Raw genomic sequence first — 19,388 nt, 5'->3', positions numbered from 1 at the left:
ATGGGGTCCCTAACAAACCAATGGGTCAACCAACGAGTTAAATGAGGCCAATCCCGCAACAAAAGGATGGTTTGAAGTGTAGCGCCCAGAAACACAAAAACAACGTTGACACAAAAAACATCAACATAGAAACTAAGTACACAGGAAAGTGCAGAAAAACAGGCAGAACATATGCACAGCACAAAAACGAGGCAGCAGAAGTAAAGAAGGCATGTGTTACACCTTCATAGCAAGATCCCCATTGTTCTGGACTAGACTAGAACTAGTCCACTTCACTTCTTCAAAAAAGAACTAGTCCACTTCATACCCCCTATAAGTCCATGACAACTTGCCCCACACATCCATGTCAGCAGAACATAGTGGAACCTCTCCACCAAGATAGGAGCAGATCCCTTCTTCACCCACTATCTGGCAGTCCATCTTATTGGGCCTGGCTTGATCCAACCCAATAAGAGGACCTTTGGCCCAGAGCTAGGGGCTATATAAGCTCTCCTATACAGGAGAGCTAAGAAACACTATTCATTCACTCAATTACTTTCTCTCTCTTGTTCTCTCTTGCTCTCATTCCCTCTCTAACTTTGGCATCAGAGGACCTGCATGTACAACTCCCCCTCCGTGGATCAGCTGCTCGAGCTCAACGGACTGCTAGCTGGCCATCCACCTGTTCTGATCAACAGTTAAGATCAGTGACGCCGTCTGCGGAAAACTGAGTTCTCCCCTTCTTTATTTCAACCATGAAACTAAAGAACAAAATCAATCAATCACTCATGGCCAGTTCATCAAAATTCAACAACAATGACACTGAGGACGTGAATATTGTCGTCCAGACTTCTCCCCGGAACACTGTCTTGTCTCCTGTTCGCAACACCGACCTCCAGGTCCTCCCCGAGACTGACTCCAGAGATGGGCAGGACCTCTCCTGGGCTTCTGAGGACGACCACCTGGTCGTCTTAACGAAGAAGCAGTCGGGGAAGCAACCACAGTCCGTGCAGGGAAAAACAACAGATACTGATATGTCCACTACTTCAGTGACCAACGCTGATCTAGCAGCGCTCGTCGCTGCTCTAAAACAAACTACAGAGGCTCGGCAAGGACAAAATCGCAGAATCGATGAACAAAACAAAAGACTTGAACGTTTGGAAAGAAACCAACGTAGCTCAAGGAACAGTTCTCCCCCGAGGAGACCACCTGCTTCCCAATCCCCTCCCCGGTAGTAGCCTGTCAGACAACGACGCCTTTCCTTGGAATGGATTGAGCAGGCCAGCAAAAAAAGAGACTAAATTTCTCCTCCCCGCGAAGGCATTGCCTCCCCAAATGGCAAAAAAGGAAAAACTGTTGACCGAGCAGAACCACACTGTCACTCCCCTCAAGGGCTTACTATGATGGCTAGACAAGGACAGTCTACAAGCCGAGGATATCAGGCTGACCATTACTCTCGCAGTCCAACTCCTACCCACCATGACGATTCCCCTGCTCGGAAATCCCAGGAAAGTGATGAGGTGGACGCGAGCACCCATTCCAAAGAGATTTGAAAGACCCCCTGCCCTGCCTGCCTACGACGGGCTTACTGATCCTGACGACCACATTGCATCCATCAACGCTACTCTGGACTTCCTTAGAGTCAGCGGAGCAATCAAGTGCAGGCTCTTCCCAACTACACTAAGAAAGGGAGCTATGACATGGTACCACAGTCTAGCTCCTCAATCTATATCTTCGTGGAGAGATCTGGCTGATCAATTTTGCAGGCACTTCACTGCCTCTCGGAACCAACCAAAAATCGAGGCAGTGTTGGACGCCATTTTCCAAGGTGATAATGAATCCCTTCGCAACTTTATTGAGAGATTCAATAAAGAAGCCGTTCAGATAAACACAACTAACGATATGAAGAAGTACCTGCTACAACGCATTCTTCGCCCGAACAGCGACTTCGCAAAAGCTGTTGGAATTGAAAAACCCCGCACTCTAGATGACCTCCTCCTCAAGTCTCAAGCTTACATACAATATGACGAGCAGCAGACATGCATCTCGTTATGGGCGAGTAGGTAATACCCATTCTGCTCCTCAATCTCATCAAGAGCAGTCAAACCGAGGAGGAGGAGGAAGAAGAGGCGAAAGGCCAAGAGAGCCCCGAGAACCTCCAAGCACATTCAGCAACTACACTCCCCTCAGTAGGACTAGGGATGAAATATTTAAGGAATGTAACTCAACCGAATTCACAAAAGCGGGAATCAAGTTCCCAAGAAAAGCGCCTCTCAAACCTTGCAAAGAAAAGAGCAGGTATTGCAAGTACCACAAGGGCTATGACCACTTGACTGAGGATTGCATTCAGCTGAAGGATGCCATCTAGATATTGATCAGAAACGGACAAGTAAAGCAGTACATCAAGAAGAACAACATTCCCCGACTAGAAGCTGCTGGAACCAACACAATTGAAGAAGCTCCACTTGAAAAAACCGGGCACAAACCAGTCGCCCTCTCCATTTCCCGACCAGAAGACTTTTCCATCCTTGATTATCTGGAAGACACTTACATTGCTCCCACTCTGCACGAATGGGAAACTTTTGCTGAAACCATGGTCATATCTGATGGAGGATTTGACAAACATACCGTTGGCTCAATTAAAAGGAAATTCGAGGAACTTATTGATGCCTCTTCCAACATGAGTGCAACCCTTGACAAAGCAAAAGGGCAATCAAAGCCCCTGACATATTACATGGAAGAACTGACCGGAGGAACAACAAACTCCCAAATTCCCCGGCTTATCAGGGTCAATATGGCAAATACTGATGTTCGGCGGGTGCTGGTTGACCAGGGAAGCTCCTGTGATATTATGTACGCCAAACTCTTCAAAACTCTACAGCTGGACGAAACCTACTTGACCCCCTACATCGGATCTGATTTGACAGGATTTAACGGAGCAACCACCAAATCGTGGAGGTATGTCGACCTCCTTGTCACCTTTGGCTCCCAGGAAAGAGCCAAGACAATTAAGGTCAAATTCCTGGTCATTGACTGCCCTTCCCTATACCAATGCATCCTGGGCAGGACTGCCATAGCAGACTTGGTTGCTGTGCCCTCCACTGCTCACCTCAAGATGAAGTACTACACCCACAAGGGGCAGGTCGCCACCTTGTACGGGGACATCGAAGCTGCAAGGATATGCTTCAATGCATCCTCCAAGGGAAATGAGTATATTGGAGAAGCTCCCGAAGCTAAGAAACCAAAACACCAACATCACCACCTGCACCAAACATCAGCTGAATTGACCTGGACAACCGCTTATCCAAGAAAGAAAACAAGGAGGAAAATAAACTGCGCTAGGAAAACAAAGAGGATGACGAAGCTAGAAAAGAGCAACATCGTCTGATGGAGAATTCCAGTTGGTCCCATTCGGCGAAGATCCGAGCAGGGGTGTGAAGATTGGGACAGGGCTCCCCGACCTGGCTAGGAAGCAGCTGAAGGCCTGCCTGAGAGAGAACGCTGACCTGTTCGCCTGGCACGCCTCTGACCATTGACCCTGCTGTTAGTGCTGTAGTGCACGTAGGCGTAGGCAGTCTCCTGAGAAAGCGGAGGCTGTAGAAAAAGCTGTAAAAGACCTCCTAGAGGCCAAATATACTACATGGTTGTCCAATGTTGTACTTGTTAAGAAATCTAATGGAAAGTGGAGAATGTGTTGCGATTGTACTGATCTCAATAGGGCTTGCCCTAAAGATTTGTATCCTTTACCTTGCAATGATAAATTAGTTGATAACTCTTCTGGTTTTAAATTATTATCTTTTATGGATGCATATTCAGGATACAATCAAATTCCAATGGCTGTGGCGGACAGGGAAAAAACAACCTTCATGACTGAGTCGGGCAACTATTACTACAACGTAATGCCCTTCGGTCTGAAGAACGCTGGAGCAACATACCAACGAATGATGAACAAAGTATTTCGAGGACAAATCGGTGACATGCTCGAAATATACATGGACGACATGATCGTAAATCCCCTGAGGAAAACGATCATGTCGAGCACCTTCGCAAGGTCTTCGAGCAGGCCAAAAAATATAATGAGATTCAATCCAGAAAAGTGCACCTTCGGAGTCCGAGCAGGAAAATTCTTTGGATTTTACCTGACTGAGCGAGGAATTGAGGCAAACCCCGCAAATGTCGTGCTTTTGCTGACTTCCCAACTTCTAGTGACAAAAAATCAATTCAAACCCTCAACAGAATGCTGACATCCTTATCTCGCTTTGTAGCCAAATCCGCACAACACGCGCTCCCACTTTTCAAGTTACTAAAGGAGGTTGTGTTTGAATGGACCAATGAGTGCGAGCAGGCTCTTCAACATTTGAAGAAAGCTCTATCTCAGCCACCTGTCCTCTCACGACCAAATGACGAGGAGATACTATACATGTACCTCTCCGTCGCATCAGAAGTCATCAGTGCAGCCCTCGTCCGCGAAACAAACAAATGACAAAAACCAGTGTACTTCATGAGCAAAGCCTTACAAGGCCCAGAACTCAGATATCAACAAATCGAAAAAATTGCCCTCGCCTTAATATACGCTGCAAGAAGATTAAGGCATTACTTCTTGGCTCATACCATTGTGGTCCGAACAGACCAGCCCATCAAATCACTGCTTGGCCGACCAGACATGGCGGACAAGATGCTTAAATGGTCCCTCGAACTTTCAGAATTCGACATTCGTTACGAAAGTAGAAAAACCTTAAATGCTCAAGTCTTAGCCGACTTCATAGCAGAAATGACGAGCCTTTCTCCCTCAATAGACGGGGCAGATAAGTGGACAATCTTTGTGGATGGAGCATTGAGTGCCACAGGAGCAGGCGCAGGTATCATTCTTGAAAACGAGGATGGTATACTGATCGAGGTATCATTAGCACTAACCTTCCCGACTTCAAACAACCAAGCAGAATATGAAGCTTTCCTCGCTGGGCTACGTTTAGCTGAGGACATGCACGCCAAGGAAGTCAAAATCTGCACAGATTCACAATTAGTCGCTTCTTAAGTGTTAGGAGAATATCAAACCAAGAACGATAACCTCTCATAATACTTGACTCTAGTAAAAAAAAAATTACCAAGTTCAATTATGTAGAAATATTACATGTTTCCCGCGAGCACAACAAACGAGCAGACATACTGTCCAAATTGGCGTGCACAAAAAGGAAGGGCGTAAACAAATCTGTGATCCAGGAGATGCTCCCTCGCCCGAGCATTGAAAAACCGACCAAGGTCCTTGAGATCAACGTCATCGAAGACAGACAGCTGGATGACAACAGTACACAATTTCCTCGAGGATGAAACTCTCCCTCCCGAGCAGAAAGAGGCAGCAACAATAAGACGAAGAGCATGTCCATATGTAATCCTCGACGAAAAATTATACAGGAGAGGATTTTGCATTCCCTTTCTAAAATGTGTCGACGAGGACACAGTCGACTACATCTTGCGCGAGATGTAACTCCCCAACCCCTTAACGCGCATTTATTTATTATAAATAAATAAAACACTTAAGAAATTAAGGCGTCACGATTAAATACAAAACCATGGCACACATACATCATGCTAGCACAACGGAAATTAAAAACCAAATATAGTTCATCGTGCATATCATACAATAACCATATTGTTCACATAATATCATAAGGCTCTAAGCCATATCAACAACAAGGATATTATGTTTACAACAAAAAGTAAGGATTAGCAAGTTCAAATATGCCATCACGGGCTTAAGTACAATTCAAGCGAATAACCCGACACGGTATTACACCTAATCAGAGCAATTCTATACAACCCATAAAAAAGATATACAAATATCTAAAGGAGTAGTCTAAGCTAAACTCCTAACCAAAGAGTGGGCTACACTAAGCACAAACAACGCCTCTAACTCTGAGCTGGATCCTCAACCTGAGTATCTGAACCCCCAACGGTCCAACACATAACACAAAGCATGAGAGTTATATAACTTAATAAAAAATATAAGTGTAAGTAAAACGGTACTTAAACACTTCTTCACAAATACATGCATATTCATACATTATAAATATACATCATTCATTCATCATTCAATTATAAGTTCTAAACATATATAATTGAATACAAAATCAACAATCCTCAATTATTACACTTAGCAAAGTATGTGTCACATATCACTTATCACATAATGCACACATAACCTAATGCAATTCTAATGCTTCAACTTCATGAATGTCATCCTAGACATCTCTAATGCATGTGGTACCATCTTTATTAGAGTATCTCACCTCTAATATCCTTTTTTATCGGATAAATAAATATAATTCGATATACTTCTTTATTGGAATATCCAATATCCTATTTAATTCATGAATACATGTATATGTTTTGATGAATTCACCCACAATTAGTTAGCATAAAGCTCTTCATTTACAATGTGGAACACTATCCAACATTTTTCATCATTAAGATTAAACAAAATCTTAATATTCTTCATTTATAACTTCATACATGATTAACAATCATCAACGATTAACAATGAACATTGTAGGCATCAATAAGCATCAACAATCATGTAAGAATACCATTAAACCATGTTACAAGTGCCTAATTGCACTTACAAACATCAACAAAAGTTGCAGTCTCAGTGCTGTTCGCTGAGCGAACAGTGACGAGCTGTAGCGAATCAGTTCGCTGAGCGAAGGTTGGCGAGCAGTGGCGAACCACACCAGTGGAACACTTGCTCCTGGCGAGCAGTGGTGAGCTGTGGCAAGCTGTTCGCCACCAGTTCGCTGAGCGAAGGCCTGACGAAGGCCTCTTGACAGGAAAGCTCAAACCTTGGGTTTTTCACTCCAAATCACCCAAAAATCCCATTTTTCATGTTATAAATCCCAAATGAGTTTATATTCAAGTACAACAAACATATGTAAACACAAAAGGACGGTTGTTTCATAGATCTACATCATAAACATCGAAAAAGTAAAGATTTATCAATTTTACTCAAAACTCACAAAAACACAATGTTCTTGAGTTTAAACATCTATAAATTCCGTTTTTACCCATTAAATTTGTTCATACATCATACTAAGAGTATATTAAACATGTCATGAACCTTAGATTAGATTTTCATAAAGAAAACTCATCCAAACTAAAACGAAAATGGGGTGGAGAAAGTTCGGGTAAGGAGAAATCGACATTCTCCCCTTTCTCGTGTCACCCACGATTATGAAACCAACTCTCATACCTGGATTCGAAGAAAACTCGGAGATTTGCTCTTGAATCTCTTCACTTTCCCCTTTTTCCCTAGCCCTTGGAGCTCTCCCTTCTTAATAACTTTCTCAAGAACAAGAGAAAATGAATTTCTCTCTATGACAAGCCCCTAGGGCGGGCGCCCCTCACTTGGTCGCAAGGCCGATTGGGCCTCAAGCCCAATAACTTGATCCAACACACGTTTAACTCACTACTCTGTTAATAACTAAAGTATTTGATAAATAACTAAAGTTATTGACTTATTTAAAAACGCCACGCCAATAAAATATTTTAACACACAAAAACTAATAAAATGAAAATTGGGTCGTTACACAAGATTCATGAAAGAATCAATTCTCAACACTTAGGAGGGAGATCACTGCCAGAAAAGCATTACGAGCAGGATATTACTGGCCTACCATGCAACAAGATGCCAAGGACCACATAAAGAAATGTGATAAATGCCAACGACACGGGGACATGCAGCTAGCTCCTCCTCGCGAGCTTAAATCTTTGTCTTCACCATGGCCTTTTGCCTGGTGGGGCATGGATATACTTTGTCCCTTCACAAGAGGACTTCATCAAAATAAATTGCTAATAGTAGCAGTCGACTACTTCACTAAATGGGTGGAAGCCGAACCCTTCTCCGATATAACATCTTTCAAAATCCTTCGTTTCTTTAAACGAGATGTACTATCCAGATTTGGAATACCACAAGCTGTGGTCACAGACAATGGAACACAGTTCACAGACAAAGACTTCCAAGAATTTCTTGCTGCCCTGGGCACCAAGCTACATTTCACATCAGTCGAGCACCCCCAAACTAACGGGCAGGCTGACGCCGCGAACAAAATAATTCTACGGGGCTTACGGCGGAGACTCGACCAAAACAAAAAGAAATGGGTCGAGGAGCTCGAAAATGTACTTTGGGCTTATCGAACAACACCCCATTCCACAACCGGGGAAACCCCATTCCGAATGGTATACGGAACAAAGGCACTCCCAACGAACTAAACATCCCCTTGAGGAAGAGTTGAATGACGAGGCACTCCGAGAAATGCTTGACCTCGTCGAAGAAGCCACCCTCAAACAAAAAATAGCTGTTCGACATGACACGAAAGTCATCAAAAGAGAATTTGAAGTCGGCAGCCTCATCCTAAGGCGGAATGCCAAAGATGCCCGAGATGGAAAACTTGCAGCCAATTGGGAAGGACCATATCGAGTCCGCAGCAAAACAGAAAACAGAGCATACTACCTTGAGGATCTTCAAGGAAAAGAGATCCCCCGACCATGGAATGCCCAAAAATTAAAACAATATTACAGCTAAGTTATTGCCATAACAAAACACAAAAGGCTGCTCGAACTCAAAACACAACGAGTCGAACACCTAGACAACGGAGGGCACCCAGGCACACATGCTCATCTAAAAACTGTAACGACCCAAAATTTAGTATTCGTTATTTAATTATTTTATTACGCGAGGGCGTGATTTATAATTAAATTATTAAGCGGTGAATAATCATTTAGCGAGAACGTAAGTTAATGAGCGAGAAGTTATGTTGTTTGGGCCTTTGGGCGTGGAATAGGCATTGGGCCTAAGCCAAGTGGGCTTTGATCCATGAGAATAGAGAGAGAGCTATAAGTAGCCAAGTCAACCATGAATAGTCTCATAAGTTGCAATTCTTGAGAAGTTGAAGAGCTTAGCTAGGGCAAGGAGCTCATGGGGGAGAAAGAGAAGAGCAAGCTTGTGGATTCGTCGAGCTAAGGTACGAGAGTTAGATTACATATTCGTGAGTGATTCGGAAGAGGGGAGGATGTCGATTCCTCCATTCCCAAACTCTTTCCACTCTATTTTCTTGTGGGTTTTGTGGGTGATTTTCTTAATGGAAAATGGATTCTTTTGATCCTAACATGTGTAGTGACTCATGGTAGATGAGGTAAACAACTTTGGGGAGTTGAAAATGGGAATATGTAGATGTTTGATCAATGATTTGCATGTTTATGCAACTTTGCTTATTTTGCAAGAAATTGGCATGATTTTGATTATTTGAGGTATTTGGATGTTTGGAAGGGATGATTAATGTTCCTTGATACCATATATGTTTGGAATGGCTGTTTATATGAATTTATAACATGTTTGGATGAATTTTTGAGTGGATTTCATGTTAAACCGCCTTAGAAACTCAAGAACAGATATTTTCTGGTGTGATTCGCTACCTGTTCGCTACAGCGAACATATTCGCTACGGATTCGCTATCTGTTCGCTATGTACCTGTAACCCTCTGATGTAGTTCGCTACCTGTTCGCTACAGCGAACGTGTTCGCTACGTGTTCGCTACGTGTTCGCTACGTGTTCGCTACCTGTTCGCTACAGCGAACAGCTCTGTGACAGCAACTTTTTGATAATTGTTTTAAGTGCAATTAGGCACTTGTAACATGGTTTAAGGGTATCCTTACATGTTTGTTGATACATGTTGATGTTGTTAATGCTTATTGTTAATCGTTATATGATTCGCACGCGTATGCAATGACTTGTAGTTCAAGTGACTATGTTTATGTTTTAACATTAATTTGCAATGATAAGAGAATGATGTATGTTTTATGACATAAGTGTAAATGAAACCTTGTGTGTATAGAAATGGTTATGCAGATAATTATCATGTGAATAATTATGATTTGAGTGATAGGATATTGTGTTATCCTAATGTGTTAGATGTTGGAATTGTGTTTCCGCATCAGTGAATGAATAGCTTCGAGCTAGATAGCGTCATGTATTTGATGTGTTTAAAAGTAATCATGCATTCATGAATAAATTGTGATATTGGAATCATGTGTATTCCAATAGAGTAAATGGACTATGTTTTCCAAAAGTGGCCGAAGATGGGATTATGTCATCCGAGATCTGGAGCCCATATCCAAACATGATATAAAACTGTGTGACTCCTCTTTATGGGAGAGATGGTTGATGATAACCGAGATCCGACATGATTTTAAACTGTATTGATGATGATCCTGCATGATCTAAAACTGACACCATCCGGCAACGATGTAAAACTGAATGAGATGGTCTAAGTTGGCCAGTATCCAGCATGATGTAAAACTGTTCTTGGTCCACCGTTGGTGAGACGCTTATCCAGCATGATGTAAAACTGTTCTTGGTCCACCGTTGGTGAGACGCTTATCCAGCATGATGTAAAACTGTTCTTGGTCCACCGTTGGTGAGACACCTTGGTACCACATGCATTAGTCGTGTCTAGGGATGACATGACATTGGATAATTGGCATTAGATGCATTAGGGTAAATGCACATGTATTTGATAATTGTTATGTGACAATATCTGATTGGATTGTAATGTGTTTTCCGTATGTGTTAAGCTTTGGAATTTACTAATTGTTTAATACTGTGATTGTTGCCATGACTTGGTATGTGAGTAGAGTCCGTCATGACTATAAAATGAACAAGTGTAGAGTCCGTCATGACTATAAAATGAACACTTTAGTAGTGTCCGAGAAGACGTGAAACTATATGATTGGTGTGTTTGTAAATGAATGATTGATTGGTAGTCGTATTTGACGATGTATGTGCGTGAGTTAGAAATGTATGATAGCGTGTGAAGTGTGTAGTATACTACTCACACTTATATTTATGTTTATGTTTTCTAACTCTCTGCTTTGTGTTAATTGCTGGACCTTTGGGGGTCCAGGTTGACAGGTTATGTGTTAGCCTCGTCCGAGTGCAATGGTGAAGCTCTGCTCTGATTGAGACACGGGAAAAAGGGGTTTTTATATGTATATGCATGTAGTCCTCTTAGTATACTCTGTTGGTCTTAAGCTTTCATTTGAAAAGTATCCGTTTTGTATAACTAATAACGCATCGTTCGATGCGAGGTTTTGTTTTTAGTTCATTCGAATATTTTACTAGATAAATGTATTAGTATTATCTTTGAATGAAGTTTGTGATATTCAAACCAGCGCTTTATAAATCAGATTTTCAATTTTTCCGCGGCGTATTTTCGAAAAAGATTTTATAAAGGCAGAGTTAATTAAATAACGGGTTTGGGTGTTACAAAGTGGTATCAGAGCAGGTCGTCTTCGGACTGTGAGGTTACGTGTCAATCAGAGCCGGTCTGTGCAGTTAGATCGAGTGAGCGTGTGTGCCAGTTGTGTCTGTCTTTTCTTGTTGTGTGTACTTGATGCGATTGATACTTATCATTGTTATAAGTTATCAAGTCAAGTAGTGGTTGAGTATTTTTATGCTTAAGTTTTAAAAATTTGTGTGGTTTGAACTTTTGGTTTGTAGATGCTTATTGCTAACAGTTGATGATCCAGCATGATGTAAAACTGCATGTGATGAAGATTTTGTTGAAAATATAAGATTATTTTCTTTTGAGTAAGTGAAAATGAATTTTTCACTAGAGTGAGAAAGGAGTAGGATGTAAGTAGATCCTAATGTGTGTTGTTATATGTTTGTTTATAACATGTGGTAGATTGATTACTAGTACTTAGTGTGGTTCTTTAATTGAACTATGTGAATGTATTCTCATGATGAGAACTTGTTTGAGAACATGCTATGTTTTATACATGTTTGAGTAGATGTTGTAAGTATGCGGACAAACGAAATGTAATGCATGTACTTGACTCGATGTCTTGTGTACATGGATGTTTCATTGTCTTACATATAGTTTAGTTATAAATATATGTATAGACATGTGGTAGTAATTATGTATGCTAGTTGTTACGTAGGTTGTTACGTTAGCATAGACGGGAATAGTGTGTTTATGTATTTTGCAGTGGTGTGTTTGTCAAGAGGACTGCACAGGGGTTTTGAGTAGATGCTTAGATATCTTACCTTATGTTTACCCTTTTCATACGACATGCATGTGAATGCTGTCGGTATTAGATTTCTCTTGGGAGGAATAAATTTGGAATCGATAGGACGGTTAGGTGCTTACACCGGATGTTCTAGTGGAAGTATAAAGGTGGGTTTGAGATAAGTGGGGGAGAAGATTTTGTCTCTCCAAGATGTTTCGAACGCGAGAAGTAAGGACGAATAGAGATGTTCTTGAAGTGGGTTGTTTAAGATTGAGTAGCGTTGTTCGAAGTGGAATTCTTATTTGGAGAATACTTTGGAGGAAGTATCAGATGATCATTTCGGAGTGAGTCGGAATGAAGTTGTTTAGCCGTAGGGAGAATGTGGCCATTGGGGAACGATGGAGCAGATTGAATGTTAAGTGAACACCGTTGCTGGGAAACGGAGAAGACGTGTGCATCAAGGGTAAGAAAACCTAGTGATGATCATACGACGAGTATGCGAATGGTGAATACCTTGAGGGTTAAGTTAAGTGGGAGGTTGATGTCAAGGATGGAAGGTGTGGTTAGGGAACTGAAAACCCGACTACAATAAGTGGGACTGGTGGTGTTTCTAGCGGAACTCGTAGGAAGAATGTTCCATTGTTTGGTTGTCTTTCACTTGATGGTTCATCCTCAAAGAGGAGGAAGAGTGATAAAGATGGAAGCTTTGTTGATGAAAAGTTTTCAGAGGAATCTGATGAGAGTTGTGTTGGAATCAACAAGACGGAGATCATGGTTGTTTGGAAATCAACTTTTGATAGTAGCTGAGATTAAATATGGAATTACTAGGTGATCGAGAAGAGCCTAGGAAGGATTTATAGCGGCTGAGTGTGTTAGAACCGAGTAGTCATTTCTTGGAAAGATTTGAGAAGCTTAGAAAATAGATGTGAAGGTTGGAGAACCGTTAGTGTTATTTAACCAAGGAAAAAGAAGTGAATTCTCAGAAGTAGATGAGAATGGAATTAAGAAATACCGTGTTAGAAATTGGTATACTTGTTAAGTTATCGAGTGGTAGTGGATTGTACGAGTAGTAGAGTTATTCCGAGATGGAAATGGGATAACAATTTGATGGATTTTGAAAGAGTTTGTCGAGAAGGAAATATTTTCATTTAGATGGTGATCGGACAATTAGTGTCGAGGGTGGATGAACCTTTGGAGGTTGAAATAAAGCTAAGTGTGAAGTGTCGTATTTGAATAATTGGAAATATGAAAGTATCAGAGAAAGTGTTTTGTACCATTCGGAAGTAAGAATGAGATTGACAACGACTTATTGGAAAAGTCGGTGGAGACTAAGTGATGTTGGGAACATCGTATATGTTAGAGTAGTATAGTAATACTATGTGGGAAGGAAATAAATGATTATGGATATTTTCGTCGTGAACGGTGGGATGATAGTGAGTCGACGAGTGACTTAAGGTAATATTTTGGATAAGAATATTTCGACGGGAAATGATATCGGGAAGGTCATGTTAAGGAAGTCAGAAATTGGATAAGAGATTATTTGGAAAATAAAACAGTTATGTTGAATGTTCGACGCAATGATTTGGGGAATTGCAAGGAAAAGAATTTGACGGTTGGATAGTATATTTTTGGCATGTGTTAAGAAATTTGAGAAGTTAGACAGCAGATGAGCGTAGGAGTTGTGCTACCGAATGAATGGTTGGAGTGAGATTCGACGCAGTTAAGAACTTATGGAATTTGAAAAGTTGTGAAGTGTGCAACGGAAGGGTCTTTCGGAGTATTTTGGGTTAAGTGGTTTTGTTTTGGAGTGGTGCTGCGAGTACCGTAAGATGTTAAGAGAAAGTTTTAAGTAGTTTGATGAGAATGGTTTATGCCATCATCACGATTGTTGACTATCTATCGACAAATCAAGGGATTAGCTGTCCTTGATCTATTGTTGATGAGTAGATGAGATTGTGTCGATTGGGATTGACTGATTTTGTCAAACTTGGTTTGGTTTGGAGTTTGTATGTTTTGTTGGTACGAATCCGGAAGAAGTGTGAATTTGAATCGGAGTTTGTGTAAGAGACCGTATCGGTTAAGGTATTATGACTAGAAAACCCGTTGGTTTGAATGCAAGTTGGGAATTAGAAAGTCGGATGAGGGAGTTTATCCGGAGTTGTGTTTTGGTCGGGTAATTTTCGAGGGCGAAAATCTTTTAAGGGGGGTAGAGTTGTAACGACCCAAAATTTAGTATTCGTTATTTAATTATTTTATTACGCGAGGGCGTGATTTATAATTAAATTATTAAGCGGTGAATAATCATTTAGCGAGAACGTAAGTTAATGAGCGAGAAGTTATGTTGTTTGGGCCTTTGGGCGTGGAATAGGCATTGGGCCTAAGCCAAGTGGGCTTTGATCCATGAGAATAGAGAGAGAGCTATAAGTAGCCAAGTCAACCATGAATAGTCTCATAAGTTGCAATTCTTGAGAAGTTGAAGAGCTTAGCTAGGGCAAGGAGCTCATGGGGGAGAAAGAGAAGAGCAAGCTTGTGGATTCGTCGAGCTAAGGTACGAGAGTTAGATTACATATTCGTGAGTGATTCGGAAGAGGGGAGGATGTCGATTCCTCCATTCCCAAACTCTTTCCACTCTATTTTCTTGTGGGTTTTGTGGGTGATTTTCTTAATGGAAAATGGATTCTTTTGATCCTAACATGTGTAGTGAACTCATGGTAGATGAGGTAAACAACTTTGGGGAGTTGAAAATGGGAATATGTAGATGTTTGATCAATGATTTGCATGTTTATGCAACTTTGCTTATTTTGCAAGAAATTGGCATGATTTTGATTATTTGAGGTATTTGGATGTTTGGAAGGGATGATTAATGTTCCTTGATACCATATATGTTTGGAATGGCTGTTTATATGAATTTATAACATGTTTGGATGAATTTTTGAGTGGATTTCATGTTAAACCGCCTTAGAAACTCAAGAACAGATATTTTCTGGTGTGATTCGCTACCTGTTCGCTACAGCGAACATATTCGCTACGGATTCGCTATCTGTTCGCTATGTACCTGTAACCCTCTGATGTAGTTCGCTACCTGTTCGCTACAGCGAACGTGTTCGCTACGTGTTCGCTACGTGTTCGCTACGTGTTCGCTACCTGTTCGCTACAGCGAACAGCTCTGTGACAGCAACTTTTTGATAATTGTTTTAAGTGCAATTAGGCACTTGTAACATGGTTTAAGGGTATCCTTACATGTTTGTTGATACATGTTGATGTTGTTAATGCTTATTGTTAATCGTTATATGATTCGCACGCGTATGCAATGACTTGTAGTTCAAGTGACTATGTTTATGTTTTAACATTAATTTGCAATGATAAGAGAATGATGTATGTTTTATGACATAAGTGTAAATGAAACCTTGTGTGTATAGAAATGGTTATGCAGATAATTATCATGTGAATAATTATGATTTGAGTGATAGGATATTGTGTTATCCTAATGTGTTAGATGTTGGAATTGTGTTTCCGCATCAGTGAATGAATAGCTTCGAGCTAGATAGCGTCATGTATTTGATGTGTTTAAAAGTAATCATGCATTCATGAATAAATTGTGATATTGGAATCATGTGTATTCCAATAGAGTAAATGGACTATGTTTTCCAAAAGTGGCCGAAGATGGGATTATGTCATCCGAGATCTGGAGCCCATATCCAAACATGATATAAAACTGTGTGACTCCTCTTTATGGGAGAGATGGTTGATGATAACCGAGATCCGACATGATTTTAAACTGTATTGATGATGATCCTGCATGATCTAAAACTGACACCATCCGGCAACGATGTAAAACTGAATGAGATGGTCTAAGTTGGCCAGTATCCAGCATGATGTAAAACTGTTCTTGGTCCACCGTTGGTGAGACGCTTATCCAGCATGATGTAAAACTGTTCTTGGTCCACCGTTGGTGAGACGCTTATCCAGCATGATGTAAAACTGTTCTTGGTCCACCGTTGGTGAGACACCTTGGTACCACATGCATTAGTCGTGTCTAGGGATGACATGACATTGGATAATTGGCATTAGATGCATTAGGGTAAATGCACATGTATTTGATAATTGTTATGTGACAATATCTGATTGGATTGTAATGTGTTTTCCGTATGTGTTAAGCTTTGGAATTTACTAATTGTTTAATACTGTGATTGTTGCCATGACTTGGTATGTGAGTAGAGTCCGTCATGACTATAAAATGAACAAGTGTAGAGTCCGTCATGACTATAAAATGAACACTTTAGTAGTGTCCGAGAAGACGTGAAACTATATGATTGGTGTGTTTGTAAATGAATGATTGATTGGTAGTCGTATTTGACGATGTATGTGCGTGAGTTAGAAATGTATGATAGCGTGTGAAGTGTGTAGTATACTACTCACACTTATATTTATGTTTATGTTTTCTAACTCTCTGCTTTGTGTTAATTGCTGGACCTTTGGGGGTCCAGGTTGACAGGTTATGTGTTAGCCTCGTCCGAGTGCAATGGTGAAGCTCTGCTCTGATTGAGACACGGGAAAAAGGGGTTTTTATATGTATATGCATGTAGTCCTCTTAGTATACTCTGTTGGTCTTAAGCTTTCATTTGAAAAGTATCCGTTTTGTATAACTAATAACGCATCGTTCGATGCGAGGTTTTGTTTTTAGTTCATTCGAATATTTTACTAGATAAATGTATTAGTATTATCTTTGAATGAAGTTTGTGATATTCAAACCAGCGCTTTATAAATCAGATTTTCAATTTTTCCGCGGCGTATTTTCGAAAAAGATTTTATAAAGGCAGAGTTAATTAAATAACGGGTTTGGGTGTTACAAAAACCATAGCGGGGGAACCAACCACAAGGGGAAAGGAACCCATGCTCGACGAGGAAATCTCTTCATCGTCTCTGTGTCATAGCCTAACACCCAGCTCACGATGGGAGGTTTAGGCTACGAAGGCGGGCACGACAACGTACTCGCAATCGTGTTAGCTTAGTTACAACTCTAAGCGCGCTTATACAGTTCCCCAAACTGTCTAAGTCAAAATTGAGAAAACACGCTCGATAGAAAACTAGCGAGATGAGATAATACCGAGCAGGTACACAAAAATCAGTACAACCATAAATTCTGCTAAGTTAAAAACGAGGAGAGAAGCTCCCCGACACGAATTTTTACAACAAAATTAGCTTGGAAAAATTTCTAAGTTAAAAACGGGGAGAAGCTCCCCGTCATGTTTTATCGAGCAGGCATTCATACATGAATAAAAATCAAGCATACAAACGTGCAAACAGGAAAAACTTAGCACACCAACGTGCTCGGACGAGCTCACCAACTTCCTTCGAACGAGCACATCAACGTGCTCGGACGAGCACATCAACGTGCTCACACCAACGTGCTCAGACGAGCACACCAAGGTGTCCGCATCCGAGGACATCCTCTTCGAATAAAACCTGTCCGAGCAAGCATACATACAAGCAAATTGACAAGCAGGAATAAAAATACGAGCACAGATAATAAACGGGCACATGCCTGGAATTGTCAGAGAAAATAAATTGGGACAAAAGCCCACTTGTTCAAATATTACATAACATGGCACATAGGTCACAAAATTATCTAAGGTAAAAATAAATCACATAAAGCCCAAACCGAGGACATCCAATAAATCACAGCTCTACTCATCCTCATGATCTTGGTCGAGCCCAGCTGGAATTATAATTCGCCAATCTTGGATCCTTCCATTCACATGCATACCCTCGGTAACAAGATCCAAACCAGGGTTAAGATGCATCAGCTGCTCTTTAGCATTTTCAAACGAATAAACTGCTCCACCAACACAATTAGAGGACTACTGAGCAATCAGTTAGACAAGCTCTGCCCGACTAGTCAAACCCTCAGCTGCTTTGTGCTCATCCTCGGCTGGAGCCATAGCAGCAGTCAGTTGCTCGACCTGATTGGTCTAGGAAACCACCTTTTCCTTTTCCAGTCGAAGCTCAGTTGTCTGCTCCCCAAAACGTTTTTTCTTCTCCTCGAAGTCAGCCCGGTTGTTTTCCTAATGGGTAATGCGGGCTCTGAGCTTACCAACCCGACCTTGAAGAGCACCCCTCTCCTCGACCAAGTTATCCCGCTCATCGCCAAACACAAGTGCACTCTCCATCATCCTTATCATTCCCGCCATGTCACGGGCATGCTGCTTCCTCGTCACGTCGGGATCCTGCTCAAGAATGATAGTCCTTTCAGCAACCGGCACTTGAGGCGGGTACATGTCAAAAAACCCTGGTGCAGAAAAACACCGAGGAACAGGGAAATGATCCAAAACACCCATGGTTGGCTCAACAAAGACTGGATCCTCCTCCCTCGTTCTCTTTTGAGGAGGCTCCCAGACAGAGGAGGATCCTCCTCCCCGAGTAGAAGAGCCTTGCCCGACAGGAGTCTAAGGCCGAGCTTGCGAAACATTCCCGGTCGCAACAGATTTCATCTTTTTCGTCCCCTTGCCCGACGCTTTTTCATTAGCAGTAGCCTTCAACATGCGGTCAACAATAGATTACAATTTACCTGCCAACAACAAAATGAAGAAAAGTCAAAAACAAAGCAAAGATTGAGGAAATATTACAAGCAAAATCAAATAAAAACTACAAGTAAAACACGAGCGCATTATACCCAAGCAGATCCTCACTTCCTCGGCATTCCTACATTCGAGGAGTTCCCTGGTGTTGATAAATCTCTTTGAAGTCATTGGGTTCCCATTCCCGTCTAGAATAATTTCACCCCCCTGTTCACCCACACAGCTGGGGTGAAACCATCAACATAGCTTTTCAAATTTTCAAAGTTAGCTCTGTCCTCGGCTGACAAATCAGCATCCCTAGTCAGGTACTCTCGAGGACCCTTATGAAAATGAACATATGTCCAGCATAAAGGGAATTTGGGTTGCATCCTAGTCAAAAACCTTCCAGCAGCATCCCTACGAACAACCCCGTTATCATCCAGGGCGGGTCTACGCTCTAGCAAATTATCCCGAGCAGCAGGAGACTCTGGTCGGACAATATAGTATCTTTCCTTGAAGTGCCGAACAGAATCAGCAAACATCTTAAAAAGCCTCACATCATCTTGTTGCTTCAGCGAAACCCAGTTTTGTCGAGGAACCGCTCGGTCTTCACCCCTCGTGGTCTTTCGCTGGATCTTAAAAATTCTAAAGAAAAGAGGGAGAGTGGGTCAAACAGCTCTATTTGCGCACAGATGCTCGAAGGCCAGAATAAACTCCCACGAATTTGGATGAAGCTGAGACGGGGCTACCCTTAAAGTCCTAAGTACTCCTATCATAAGGGGGGTGAACGGT

The sequence above is a fragment of the Trifolium pratense genome, linkage group LG5 (genome assembly GCF_020283565.1).
Source record: "Trifolium pratense cultivar HEN17-A07 linkage group LG5, ARS_RC_1.1, whole genome shotgun sequence".
Lineage (NCBI taxonomy): Eukaryota > Viridiplantae > Streptophyta > Magnoliopsida > Fabales > Fabaceae > Trifolium > Trifolium pratense.
Note: the sequence above shows the minus strand (reverse complement) of the source record.